Source organism: Thunnus maccoyii, chromosome 18, assembly GCF_910596095.1.
Source record: "Thunnus maccoyii chromosome 18, fThuMac1.1, whole genome shotgun sequence".
In the NCBI taxonomy this organism is placed as follows: domain Eukaryota; kingdom Metazoa; phylum Chordata; class Actinopteri; order Scombriformes; family Scombridae; genus Thunnus; species Thunnus maccoyii.
In genome coordinates, this window is record NC_056550.1 from 4,743,194 (window position 1) to 4,758,416 (window position 15,223).

The window sequence follows — 15,223 nt, forward strand, 5'->3', positions numbered from 1 at the left end:
ATTGCCATGGAGAAGAAGCCAGTGAAAGGTGCAAATCAGAGTGGTAATGAATTCAAAACGTTGTTGGAGTTGTAAACAAAACTCTATGCAATAGTTGCTGAATTAACTTAAAAGTGACCCAGAAACTGAACCAAGCTTCTGCCCACACACATGACAGAATTGTAAGATCAGTGATTGGCTGTTTCTTGTTGAAATGCACATTTAGAGCTATATTTAACTTCTACCCTTTATGTACCGAGTTTTGTACAGAACCAGATATTTTCTAATGCAGCTGTTAATTTTTTGTGATAATGATTTAACTGGGAGAGTTTCATACTGATCGAAGCCGTAGAAGCGCTCAAACTGAGACCCAGTTCATGGGAAAAGTGAATGGGAATAAATTTTTCTATGGGAAAAAGGAATGGGATTTTTATTCCTGGAGACAAGGATGCTCCTCCCACTCTGCGACTCTATTAGGGAGCTAATAAGCAGGGTACAGCCCCAACCAGCCCCAACAATGTGATAGTAGGGCAAATGGCATGTAGCCTGACAAGTGGAACCCGGGGCAAACAAGGCAAACAAGATGAGCAAATCAACATCAACTGACATCAACAACTAACTCTCATCTGGAAGTTTGGTGGCTGGACAGAACACTGTTAAGAGGAATTTTAGTGAGAAAACTAAAACTAACAGGAAATTACACCTGTGATAGCCTCTGAATTCTGCGCTAGATGTCTGACTGAAGTTGTTCCTCATCTATGTGATGCAGAAACACTGAGGAACCATACCACAATACTGTCAGCCCAGGTACAGGCCTAACCTCAAAGCTAAAGCCAGGGTAGAGGGGTTCTGTGAATCTGGAGTAGAAGGTGTAGATGTGAGTCACTGTGTCAGATGAGACTGTGTAGAAGGACAGAGTGCCAGCAGGCCAGTCCAGATACACTGCTACTCTTCTGGTGTTGTTTTTAGGGGTACATATCTTTGTTTCTGTGTTATTGTGCCAAGCAGAGTAACCGGCATTGTAGTGTAGACTCCAGGACTTGTCATTCCCTCCAAACTTGCACTCATTACCATCTCCTCTTCTGCTGATTCCTCGGTAAGCCACTGTCACATTATATTGAAGATTTGTCTGAAATTCCCAGTAACAGCGACCAGTCAGTCCATTACTACACAGCAGCTGTTTGAAGGAATCAAATCTCTCTGGGTGATATCGATATGGCTGTTCCTCCTCCACTAATTTCACCTGTCTGTTGTTCTCCGACAGGATGAGTTCTCTGTGAGCTGTGTTTGGGTCCAGTGTGAGTTCACAGGCATCTGATGGACAGAACAAGATACAGTACAGCAGAAGTACATACTTGCTATGGTCAGCATTTGTTGATTCATTAACAACTTGGCAGTTATAATTAGTATTTTAATGTTCTGTGAATATTGTGCATGTACAGGATTTCTATGCTGAATAGGCTAATAATGAATCACCAGGCATCAAGTAGTCACTTCCAAAAGACTCTCACCCCCAAAGACGAAAAGAAGGTTACATGCAAAATGTGCTTTTGTAAGATCAGTGGTGGAAGAAGTACTCAGATCCTTTATATAAGTAAAAGTAGAAATACCACAATGTAAAAATACTGAATTATAAGGAAAATTTCTGCATTTGAAATCCTACTTAAGTAAATGTATACATTGATGTAAAGTATTAAAAGTAAAAGTACTTTTAAAAAAAAAAAAAATAGAAACCTGTAATAAATATGTTTAATAAAGTACATAGTTTATACAGATGAATCAATGTGTAAGTGGCCTAGAGTGTATAGAGGTTAGGTCAGTTGGTCCCAACAAAGGGGTCTCAACTTTGCTTTTTTGTGAAATATTTGAGAATTTAACTATTCGGGTCTCAAACAATGCTATAAGAACATATGAAAAGAATAGAGGGGAATAATTCCCTCTGAATTGTAGTGAAGTAAATGTATCAAGCAGCATAAAGTGGAAATACTCAAGTAAAGTACAAGTACCTCATAATTATATTTAAGTACAGTACTTGAGTAAATTTAATTAGACACATTTCAACATTGGGTAGCTTGCTGTTGCAGTTACCATGTCTTCTTCAGCTCAGATACTGTATGCATGTAATGTATCAAGTCTTATCACCTGAAATATGATATACTATAATGAATTTAAGCTAAAAAGCATTTTAACATTGAGGCATGAGTGGTGCTTTACCTTACAGCTTTATATATGTTTTGACATGCATATATATATATATATACATATTTGTAATATATGTACAGTAACTATATACTAATAATTGGTTGTAACAGTCCATACACAAAATATAATGTAAATATAATATTTAATTAAAGCTGCAAGCAGCAATGAATGGGCCCTCGCACCTCCGCGCATGTCCGGCCGCGGCGCAATCAAAGGGCTTCTGTCACGGGCATGTAGATGTCTTCAGACCTGGGCTGTTTTCAAACAGTGCAAGAAGGAGAGATAAACATCACTTCCTTTGTCCACTGTTTTGCCCATTGCTGGAGCTGCTTCGCTGAAATTTCATAGGGGGCACTATTCAGCCAGTTTGCATCATCGATAGAATATTGTCATGCAGACGTGTTCAGGCCGGGAGTCTTATCAAACATGTAAAGTTTGGTGCAGACTGGAGTATTTACAATAAAGTTATAGCAACTTCCTCTGACGTGGCGAAGCATCAAATCTTTACGGTGTGAGCATGAGAATTTTCTGCAGGGTGAGACATGTCTATCTTGCTCACACCTGTGTCATCAAAAGTATGCAAGTTTTGGGCCCATTCACTTGAATTTCAATTAGTAAATTTTGTGTGTAAAACAAATTAATTTCCTAATTTTCATCAAGTCTATTTTTAGAAATAACCCACATGACCTGGTCAAAGTTTGATTGAAATGTGTACTATCAGGTGTGTAGAGACAATAAGTAACTGCAGCTGGACACAGAAAAATACTCATATATTTGAATGGAGAGTGTGAGCGAACCCACACCTTTTTGAACATTTAGTGCTTCCACATAGTTTTAGGTACAGATTTCATTTGAACTTTAAATGAGTCACGAGACTTTGACCTACAAATCTTGAATTTACATGTTTTTTCTATCTTTTACTGTTTTTGAGATATTAGAGTCTGAGTTTTAAAGTCATTTGTTGCTGTTCCTGTTATTTTATAATGAGTGTGTATTGTGGAATATTTCACAGCACTGAGGGAGTCACATAACGAGGAGCAGTTGGAGAGGAGTACACTTCTGGTGAAATCTCCACATAAATCCCACTACTTTGGCCAAATCCTACATTAAAAATTATGTTTTAGTAGGAAAGTTTGTGGCGAATCCATTGATACAGGTTTGAAAGTGATCAGACTTATAATTTAGATGTCAGAAACCTCTGTTTGACACAAAGTCCATGCCTCCCCCATTGTTTTACATTGTAAGGGGTACATTTGATGTGATGTGGCACTGCAACTTTCAGGGCTTATAAAATCCAAACCATTCGAGTTACTACACTACACTACATTCAAGTTTTTAACAATATTTTTTCAGCACATTGTCATAAGTCATCTATTGAAGTTTGAAGCCGATACCATTAATGCCCTCGGAGGAGATAGCATTTGTTTGGGGGCCAAAATTGAGGCAAAGTCTTATTTAGAAAGGTTAATTGCAGACTTCCTGTTGGATTTAGGTCAGGGGTGTCAGTGTATGATTTGTAGGTCTTGATGAGACAAATAATTGAGTTTTGGTTTGATCTCTCTATGACATTCCTACAGGCCGTGGTGCCCATTTTAGTTACATAGGTGGCGCTAGAGAGCACATTTTGGCACTTTGGGGGTTAATTTTACATTTTATCAAATTTTTTACCAGACCTGAAGTGCATGCCAAATTTGGTGAGTTTTTGAGCATGTTTAGGGGGTCAAATTTAGGGTTTAAGTGGCGGAATAATAAAGCAAGAAGAAAGAAACAAACACACAAAATACAATAGGGCCTTCACCCTTTCGGCTCGGGCCCTAAAAAATATGAATGTAATCATGTGACACAATATACATACTGTACATCATATGTGTATATGCACAATATTTACTTGGTCTATTTTTAGGGTAAGTCCATACAACATGGAAGCTGCTTTGTTCTCATTAATAAAATAAAATACTTACACTTCCACAGACCAGATTTTAACCTCTGCACTCCACCATGATTCACTCTGAAAGAATAAACATAGTCTGAAAAGCATATTCTCTTTGACTGTGAAAGTAGGAGCATGAAATAGCTTTCATTAGGAATTATTATCCACAATCTATGCTAAATTTTAGCATTACAACTTGTTTCTTATTTTAGTAATTTTATTTAGTCATAGTTGACATTTAAACTGTATCACTTATGATAACATTGTACTCACGATAGTTTTCTCCTTTAAAGTTTGATTAGTGGTTTCCACTCTTTTTTCTAATCTAAAATTGTTTTTAAGCCCAAGTTGTTGTAAAGAGAACGATCCTTTAATATTTCACTGCTACCAAGGTTCCACTAGGTGTAAGCGCTCTATGAGCCATACCTGAGAGTGTCCAGTCTCCAGTTTGGATTCTGCAGTCCAGAAGAGAGCAGTTTCTCTCCTGAGTCTCCTGGATGATTGTAGCTGAGATCCAGCTCTCTCAGATGGGAAGGATTGGAGTTCAGAGCTGAGGCCAGAGAAGCACAGCCCTCCTCTGTGACCTGGCAGCCTGACAACCTGCAAAAAATGATGCACACTTGATTATTTATTATTTTGACCATGAAGTTAAAACAATAAAGGAGGAGGTATTGCCAACAATCGTTGCTACAACTGGTTTCAAGTCACTGTGAGATCCCACACAGGTTTAGAATCTTGTCCCTGATGTGAAAGTGTGTTTGAGAGAGCATTTAGATGGGCATTTGTTCTGACCTGAGAGTTTTCAGTCTACATTCAGGACTCTCAAGTCCAGGAGAGAGCAGCTTCACTCCTGAATCCTGAAGGTCGTTGTTACTCAGATCCAGCTCTCTCAGACTAGAGGTGTGGGAGCTGAGAGCTGAGGCCAGAGCTTCACAGCTTCTCTCCAACAGCTTACATCCAGTCAGTCTGAGGAATAATTAATGTTGATGACAAACACAAGCTCATGTTGTATGGCCAATAATTGTTCAAACTTTAATTTTAAATTCCTTAAAAGATAAAAATGTCTCTAAAAGTACCAAATATATCACTTAGCTGACCTGAGAGTTTCCAGGTTACAATGTGGACTGTCCAGTCCGGCAGAGAGGAACGTCACTCCTGAATCCTGCAAATCGTTGTTACTCAAGTCCAGCTCTCTCAAGCTGGAGGTCTGGGAAGAGAGAACTGAGGCCAGAGCTTCACAGCTTTTTTCCAACAGGTTACAGCCACGTAGTAGTAGGAAGAATTAATTATAAAACAAATATAAAAAGTAATCTCTGTTCACACTCAATTCCTGAGTATAAAGATGGACTTTTTAGGTCACATACTGCTTACATGTCTTTAAAGTAAAGAGAGTCATCTTTAAAAGTAAAGTGATCATGAAATGAAAACTCTAAATGTTAAATGTTGAAAGAACAAAACCCTTTTTTAAAAAGTACAATTTCATTTGAAAGTTCGATTGATTCATTAATGTAAAGACATAGTAAGTACAGTAATAGAATTATTCAACGGTTAATTTAATTATCTTTTTTATTGATTTTTTGGGGGAGTTTTATAACTCATAGTTTAAACTAAAATTTAATCAATTAACTTAGAATACCTTTTTTAAGTGTTAATTTATTAATTGATTCTAATTTTGGATGTCTGGATAATATCTGGCCCTGATCTGGATCTGAGTAATTTACAATTGGATACCTGCCCATCACACATCCAATCCTTTATTTACACAGCAGGAGAAGATATGCAATGTTAATTTAATATGTATCTGTCACATTGAAATAATTGGTGCAGCCTTCTGACTTTTGGCCACATTTTTCACAAGCTACTTAATCTAAACACTGAAGATCTGTAAGAATACCATTAAAGGACTGGTTCACAATTTTTCAAGTCTGTCTTAAAACAGTCAGCTGCCAAAATAATCACTGAAACCAGTTTAGCTTGCTGTAACAATAATAATAATAATAATAATAATAATAATAATAATAATAATAATAATAATGACCATTTAAAGATCCCTTCCCAATCTGCTCTCAGTGTAAGTGGGGGACAAAATCTACAGTCCTTGTTTTGTGTAAAAATGTATTTAATAGTTTATCTTAAACTAATATGAGGTTTCAGCAGTCAAATTTAGTCAGATCAAGTGGAAATCTTGCAAAGTTACAGTATTTTTAGTACAAAAGTCACTCTTTTTGTTTCCTCCAACAGTGTTTCCCTGTTGAGCTTCAGTGAAGGGACAGTAACAATAAGAGGGAATTGTCTAACCTGAGAGTTTCAAGTTTACTGTGTGGACTCTCCAGCCCAGCACTGAGCACCATCACTCCAGGGTCCTGCAGGTTATTATTACAAAGGTCAAGCTGTCTCAGACTGGAGGACGGGGAACTAAGAAAAAAGGCCACAGCATCACAACCTTTCCACGTCAGCGCACAACCAATCAACCTAAAAAATAAAATGTCTGTGTTAGCAAAAACAAGATTTTCATTTAGTGTTGAGCAACTTTTTGAATGAAAAGGTTTGAGATGGTTAGTCATACGGCCGACTCACCTGAGAGTTTCAAGTCTGCAGTGTGGACTCTGCAATCCAACAGAAAGCAGCTTCACTCCTGAGTCCTGCAGGTTGTTGTTTGTCAAATCCAGCTCTCTAAGACTGAAGGACTGAGAACTTACAGCTGAAGACAAAGCTTTACAGCTAACGGATGGCAGATCACAGCCAATCAGCCTAAAGAAGAATAAATGATGAGGATGGACGAATACTGTAAAAATAAGTTTTGATAAACACAGTATGACTTCTGATTTGACTGAATTTTGATTCCCTCTAGTCGCAGTAGTTCCTTTATATCATTCTTTAAAAAAAAAATAATTTCCTATTTATTTATTATTCCTTCCATCTTTATTTTTATGATATAGCACATGAGAAGTGAATGAGCAGCACATGCCCCTCCATCACTACCATCACTGAGGTGTCCTTAAGCAAGGTACATGCTGCAGCAGAGCTGCTCAGCATCCACCAGATCAGACCATGCTTGTACAGGACAGTGTCCAGTTAATATATGTAGGTGTATGTATATATTAAGTTTTGGACAAATTTGCAAATTGCAATTTTGACCTAATGATGGCGCTAATTGAGGTCAATATATAACTAAATTTATTACAGTTGATCCTGGAGGGAACATGGATGGCTGTACAAAATTTCATGGCAATCCATCCAGTAGTTGTTAAAATATTTCAATCTGAACCAAAAATTTGGCACTTAAGGAAAGGTTCAACAAAGTCATTAGTATAGATCATTTCAGAACCACGAATGTCTTTACCAAACTTTGCGCTAATTCATCCAGGATATGTTGAAATACTTTACTGGATAATTAAAAATGTTGACCTGCTAGTTGCTTGAGATGAAAAGCTAGGGATTTCACCATACTCATCAGGATTCCTTCTCTGAGGACCTAGAGTGTTGGATATTTCATGACAATCCATCCAATACCAAATTCCAGATATTTCAATGTGGACCAGTGTTGTGGACCAACCAACCAACCTGCTATCCCAGGAGCCACACTGCTATTGTGGCTAAAAGTCTATAATGTATGGGCATATTCATTAAAAGTAAGATTTCCATTGCCTCAGTAGAAAAAAGGGTAAGCAGTAGTAATAAACACAAAAATGTAAAATGTAGTCAAAGTGGTATTTAATGATACTTAAATAAAGCATGCTGACCTGAGAGTTTTCAGTCTACATTGTGGATTCTTCAAGCCACATGTAAGCTCCTGGACCCCTGCATTCGTCATGCTGTTGTAACTCAGGTCGAGCTCTCTCAGATTAGAGGACAGGGAACTGAGAACTGAGGCCAGAGCTTTACAGCTTCTCTCAGACAGCATACAGCCACTTAACCTTAAAATGCCAAACAAAGGATGAACAAAAACCTCAAAATATAACATCCACAGTTTTTAATATGTAAAATAATTTGTGCACCCACAGAGATATCTTGGAGGCTTGAACTACTGGCAGCAACTTCAGAAGACCTTCCTCTGAAGCTGAGAATTTCTTCAGGTCAAACACGTCCAACTCATTCACTGATGATAATAGGATGAAGACCAGATCTGACCATTGGGTAGGAGAGAGTTTGTATGTGGAGAGACTTCTTGAACTCAGGTACTGTTGGATCTCCTCCACTAAAGAATGATCGTTCATGTCATTCAGACAGTGGAACAGATTGATGCATCTCTCTGGAGAGGGATTCTCCTCAATCCTCTTTTTGATGTACTGGACTGTTTCCTGATTGCTCTGTAAGCTACTCCCTGATTGTTTCAATAGGTCTTGAAGAACAGCTTGATTGGTCTTCAGTGAAAGGCCCATGAGGAAGCGAAGGAACAAGTCCAAGTGTCCATTTGGACTCTGTAAAGCCTTGTCAATTGCACTCTGGTAGAGATGTTTTACTGATCTGTCTGTGATGAGGGAGGGTGATTGTTCCTCCGACAAGAGGTTGACACCAGAGTTGACGAATGACACAATGACATGAACAGCAGCCAGAAACACCTGACAGCTTAAATGGACAAAGGAGAAAAGTTGGTCCTGGTTTAGTGCACGCTCCTTTTTAAAGATCTGTGTGAAAACTTCTGAGTACACTGAGGCTGCTCTAATATCAATGCCACACTCTAGAAGATCTGCTTCATAGAAGATCAGGTTGCCTTTCTGAAGCTGTTCAAAAGCCAGTTTTCCCAGAGCGAGAATCATCTTGCTGGTCTTGGTGTTCCACGGTGGATCTGTCTCAGCTCCTTCTTGGTATTTGACATTTGCTAGTTTGGAGTTAACCACCAGGAAGTGTGTGTACATCTCAGTCAGGGTCTTGGGCAGCTCCCCTTTGTCACTGGTTTTCAACACGTTCTCCAGAACTGAAGCAGTGATCCAGCAGAAAACTGGGATGTGGCACATGATGTGGAGGGTTCGCGAAGCCCTGATGTGGGTGATAATTCTGCTGGTCAGCTCCTTATTTCTGAATCTCTTCCTGAAGTACTCCTCCTTCTCTGAATCCGTGAACCCTCTCATCTCTGTCACCATGTGAATGTACTCTGGAGGGATTTGACTGGCTGCCTCAGGTGTTGTTGTTATCCAGAGATGAGCAGAAGGAAACAACTTCCCCATGATGAGGTTTGTTAGCAGCACATCCACTGAGGCTGACTCAGTGACATCAGTCAGGATTTTCGTTATTGTGGAAGTCAAGAGAAAGTTGAAACTCATCCAGACCATCAAATATAAATACAATCTGGAGTTTATCAAAGTTTTCTACTTCTTTGGTATCAGCATAGAAGTGATGGAGAAGTTCCACCCAGCTGTATTTTCTGTCTTTAAGCAAATTCAACTCTCGGAAAGTGAATGGAAACAGGAACTGTATATTGTTGTCAACTTTGTCTTCAGCCCAATCCCGAACAAACTTCTGTGTCAAGACTATTTTCCCAATACCAGACACTCCTTTTGTCATTAATGTTCTGACTGATTCATCTTGACCTGGCATGGGTTTAAAGAAGTCCTCTATACTGATAGTCTGTTCCAGATTAACTGTTATGCTGGATGCTGTTGCAGTTTGGCTGATCTCCTGTGTTATGTTGACCTTTTGAGACGTTTCCTCCATTATATAGAGCTCAGTGTTGATATCATTCATCAATATCTGCTTTCCAGATTTTGTGGCTTGCTCAAACGAATGCTGAAACCTTCTCCTGAGGTTGGATTTTAGTTTGCGTTGGCAATCAGTGAGAGTCTCTAAGGGAACAAACAACAGATGACATTAATGTAAATATGCTATTGTAAGAAGAGTAATGCAAACATTTCCAGATGAATGGACACAAACACATTTCCAACTCTATCTTACCTATTCGCCTGTTCATTTAGCTGTTGGGTATGCATTTATTTGTTTTTCCCCTACTTACCTTTGGATGTTGAGTTGATATTTGATAAATGCTGCACCAAGCCATTTTTTTTTATCCTCTTCAAAACCATTATGGTCACCTCCACTGCGTTTTTGTTGTAGGTCTCTACGATCTGATCAACTGTGTCCAACCTGTCTGTGTTCTCCAGCTGGCTCCTTTGGATAGCTGGGAAGCCCTCCAAGACATCAGCCTGCTGCAGGAACCATTTGAACTTTTTAAACTCTTCATCTGTCAAATATTCCAAAGTTCCCAGCAGCTCTACAGGCGTTACCATGGTCTCTTCTTGCTGAAATAAAATGGAACCTTAGTAACAATTTACAGAGGCAGTGCATAGGGATGTGAAGTCAGCTTTCAGGTCTATCAGATTTCATGCCCCCCTGGTTCCGGAAATAAAAATTCATTTTTCCCATAGACAATGTTACGTGAGTCACAGTTTGAGCACCTCTATGGCTTGAATCGGCATGGAACTCTTGAGGTTAAATCATCAGTACAAAAGATGGACAACTATCTGGTTCTTTAGAAAAAAGTCAAAGGTATAAGACTGTGTACATCAAAGTTTTTGTGTAGAAGTTACCTGTGACTCCCAATGTGCATTTCAGCAAGAAAAAGCCAATCACTGGGCTTTAAATTCAATCATGTGTGCCGCCTATGGCGGGCAGAAGCTAAAGATTACAATGTTGAGAAAACTGATTTTACAATCTACAGAGTGAATCAGATTACTTTTAATTTGAATTCATTACTCTCTGATTCGTGCCCATGGCTTCTTCTCCATAGCAAGGGTTGTGAGTGTTGTAGTATTCTTAGCTGTGCGCCATGCCAAAGTCACAGACAAAACATGATTTCTCAGAAACAAAGTTGAAACAATTGAAACTGGTGGTCAGAATATAAACCTATAGGATCGTTACATTATCCGGGAGATTCCTGAATTTCTATGTTGAAGAGGTTTTTTAAAAAAACTTTGAAATGGGAATACAGAATGGGGAAATACACCTCTGGAACCAGCTTTTTTAGCTTATTATGCCTACCCTTTTTACATAACATATTCTTTCCAAACATTCCAAACATTTCATACACAATAATGATCATACCTTAGTTTTATATTTGTTTATCACCTTATTTTTAAACATTTTTTAAAATTTGCTGAGTGAACTACACATTCTTAATTCCTTGTCACAACTATTCCACAAGTTAACCCCTTTGACAGATATACATCTATTTTTTTTTTATATTTGTCCTTACCCTTGTTTTTTAAACATACCTATTCCCCTAAATTCATACTGGCTAATTCATACTGGCTCTCTCTAATTTCAAACAACCTCTGAGTACATTTAGGAAGTAAACTATGTTGTGCTATGTACATTATCTGTGCAGTTTTAAGATCAACTAGATCACAAAATATTAAAGTATGTAAGTTAATAAATAGTGCGTTGGTTGGTTGATAGTAATTGATTGATTTACAATTCTTATAGCTCTCTTCTGTGGCATGAAAATTGGGTTAATGTCGGTTTTGTATGTATTTCCCCATATCTCCACACAGTAGGTAATGTATGGAACTATGAGAGAACAATACAGTATATATAGTGAGTTCTGATTCAATATATCTTTAGTTTTTTATAATATTGCAATGATTTTAGACATTTTTTTACATTATTTGTGTGGTTTCCATCATAATTTATGATCAATTATCACGTCCAGAAATGTATTTTCATACACTCTTTCTATTTCAGCATCATTGATCATAATTTTCACTTGATAAGTGATTAGCCAATTACAAATATTATAAACTTTTTAAACAGGACTTTTGTCTCCCCCTCCTGACAGTGAGCATAAAGGGGGGCACTCGGCTGTTATTGCCTGAGTACAAAGATGTTACTAGGACGAGGGGAGGAAATTTCTCTTTGTTTGATAATGTTAGACTTTTTTGTCAGTTTCCCACCTCATTTTAAAAAAGACAAGAGAAAAAGAGAGAGAGAGCTGCCAGAACCAGCAAGCGAGAAAGAGAGAGCAGCTGTGGTCAAGTGAGCTAGAGAGTGAATGAAGAGAGGGAGCAGTAGTAGCAAGAAAGCCAGTGAATCAGATCAATAAAACGTTATTTTCTGATTGTTTCACAGCGGTTATGTTGTAGAGCACAAACATGCCCACACACGTCAGCTCAAACCTGCAGTGGTGCACCGCAAAGCCTGATTTGGTCTGAATATGGCCTGTCACAGGCATGCAGCACACTCTCGTGCACACCCTGAATGACAGGCACACAGAGAGGGCCGGTATAAATGGATATGTTTTGACGGTCCAAAAATGTGTTTTTTGACAGCCCACTGGGATTTGTCCCAGTTCGCCTGATGGCCAGTACATACTGGCTGTAACCTACTGTTGTGGCCAGTATGTACTTGAATGTATCAAGGCAGGTTCCTGGTGTTCTATATACACAGCTGTTGGAGGGCTTTTCATTAATCTTTGCAGAAATGCTTTTCTGTAAGTAACAAAATCAACCTCACTGATTCACACGTTCTATCATGTTTAATCCATACAAAAACTGGAGTGAAAAAATGACACAATGAGGTTTTACGAGGGGTTATGTGAGGGACCGAGCTGGCAGGCATGAGTCACAGGTAGTTCAAAGATTCAGGGCCCATAAAAGAGGCCAACTAAAAACAACTAACACAGGCTATAATAACTTAACATAAACTGAACAGACTTAACTGACCTACTGGCTGATCAGACCATTTGAAACATCTGAGACAAAAGAGACAATTCAGAAAACTGTTGACTGAACAAAATTAACTAAATATGTGTGCTACAAATAGAACTAATGCATTGTCAAAAATACTCAATGAACTATGAGTATGATCTATGAAACAAGAGTTATGTGTCATGTCATTTATCTGTTTGCATAAGGTCAATACACCAAAGTAAACAAAATAAAGTGTAAAGTATAGGGATATGCACAAGAAGGCATCTAATCAACTGTGTGGCAGTAGATGCGACCATCACATGCAGATCCTCTCTTCTGAAGTAAGTGTTATTTGGAAAAACTGACCACATATTGGGAATCTAAATGGTTACTTTCTCACCTGAAAATTTTTAAAACTTAATAAAAAGCCATATTAACAGTCCTACAGCAAAAATTACAACAGTTTAATCTCCGCCCTGAAACCCTGTCATCATGGAAAAATTATTGACTGCTGGCTGATGGCTTCATATTTGCCATAACATGAGAGTGGTATCAATTTTCTCATCTAAATCGTGGCAAGAAAGTGAATATGTGTGTTTTTCAAAATCTGTGAATGCAGTAAGTGAGAAAGCAGTACCTTTCCTTCTCAGTCAGAGGTCTTGATTGAAGCTCCTTCTCCAGGTTGGAGGCTTGAATCTGTGGTTTTATAATAGCTAATAAACTGGGGTGAAGAGCAGAGGAAAAGAGGAGGAACCTGGAAGTTCCTCATGCAAGTTTGTTCCTCATGACGTTACTCAAACACAATGGATTGTTTTTTAAATCCCATAATTTTTTTTTTTTTATAACCAAATATGATGATGTCATGCAAACTGACAGAAATATCCATAAAGATTCTTTGTGTCAGATTTTTAATGCTGCTGTGTGCACAAGCCTAGTTTCCACTCCTACAGTTAGCCACAGATGCACATTCTGTACTTGAAGTTAACTGATTGGCAAGAAGTGCTGTTTCACCAAATGTCTATTGCATTGAGGTGCACAGGAGAACAGCTGTGGCTTGCTCATAAGAACAGACTAAAAACAAATACAGAAATTGATGAATAATATAAATATTGATTTTCCTGATTTCCTGATAGAGCTGTGATAAGTCTCTAAAATTCTGTTATGTCACCATGCCCCACTCTGTACTAAAATAGACAAGAAGTGTTGCAATGCATCTTCTGGACTGAGAAATGGTGCGAGAGAGAGAGAGAGAGAGAGAGAGAGAGAGAGAGAGAGAGAGAGAGAGAGAGAGAGAGAGAGAGAGAATTGCTCTGTGTCACCTTAAAAAAGTAGAGAAATTGTAAGAACAAAGTCTGTGAACAAAGAGTGCTGTTCCAGCCATTAGCCAAATACAAAAATAAGTCCAGCTGAAGTAAAGCTTTCAGATTTCTGTAAACCGTATGAGCTAAGATCATTGTAACCTTCAGATGCTTTTGGGAAGTGCCACCCAGTTTCACTTCATTTTTTGCTACTTCCTCTTTCATAAAGGTGTTGGTGTTTAACCCATGAAGGAGCGCTCTCCAGAGGTTTTGATACAATTTTGTTATAAGCTGCTTTCCATGGGTTTTAATGATTCTGTTTACAGCTGGTACAAATCATATTCCTCTGGTAGAGATCAGACTGATAGGAACCCTGCTATAAACTCTATACATAAATACCATGTTGACCCAAACATATGATATTTTATTCTGGAGGTTACGTTTGAAAAAGTGGGGATCATCTTATATTTAAGGACTAGACAATTACATGTAGACCAGATTATCTTTTTGAATTGAGAGTATACTGGTGTTATAATAAAGTGATAATATATAAAACATATAAAAATAGCCTAAATCTTAACTCTTTACACTTCACCATTGTGTGTGTATGTGTGTGTGTGTGTGTGTGTGTGTGTGTGTGTGTGTGTGTGTGTGTGGGCATGTGTGATGCGGGGTGACTCTCTTCTGGATGCCTCTCCTTCTCCTCCTCCACTGTTAAGCCTCAGCTCTGAATAATTCCCCTGCCCCTTTTTAATGTATGTGTGGATGGTATGCTTAATGGCTCTTTTATTAATTCTTGCTATTGTTAAATAAAGAATTTTTTATGGATGGAACCATGTCTCTTGCTTCTTAGTATGACAAACCTGATTGCCTCTTCGGTTATTGGTACTGGTCTGAGGTAACTTGAGGTAACCTTGGGTAAAACCCCCAGGGTAGTGTAGTTGGATTCCTTTGATTACACTGGTTAATGCCCTACATCCCATTCTCTTGCCACAATAAGGAAAATCTTAAGTTTACAATTGATTTAATTTACAATACATGTGTTCTATTTATGGTTATAACACTCATTAACTTTCAGTAGGTCCTTCTGACACAGAGCAAGGTTGAAGCTCTATAAATTTCAACTAAGTATCTTTAGACCAATTAATTTCAAGGAAAAAAATCCTAAACCACTATGGAAAAAACTTAAAGCA

At 38.2% G+C, this 15,223-nt stretch overlaps 1 pseudogene; it reads right to left on the bottom strand.

The window, feature by feature from the left end:
* Positions 1-10: 10 nt before the first annotated feature.
* LOC121883692 lies at positions 11-9,883 on the bottom strand (annotated as a pseudogene).
* Positions 9,884-15,223: the final 5,340 nt, after the last annotated feature.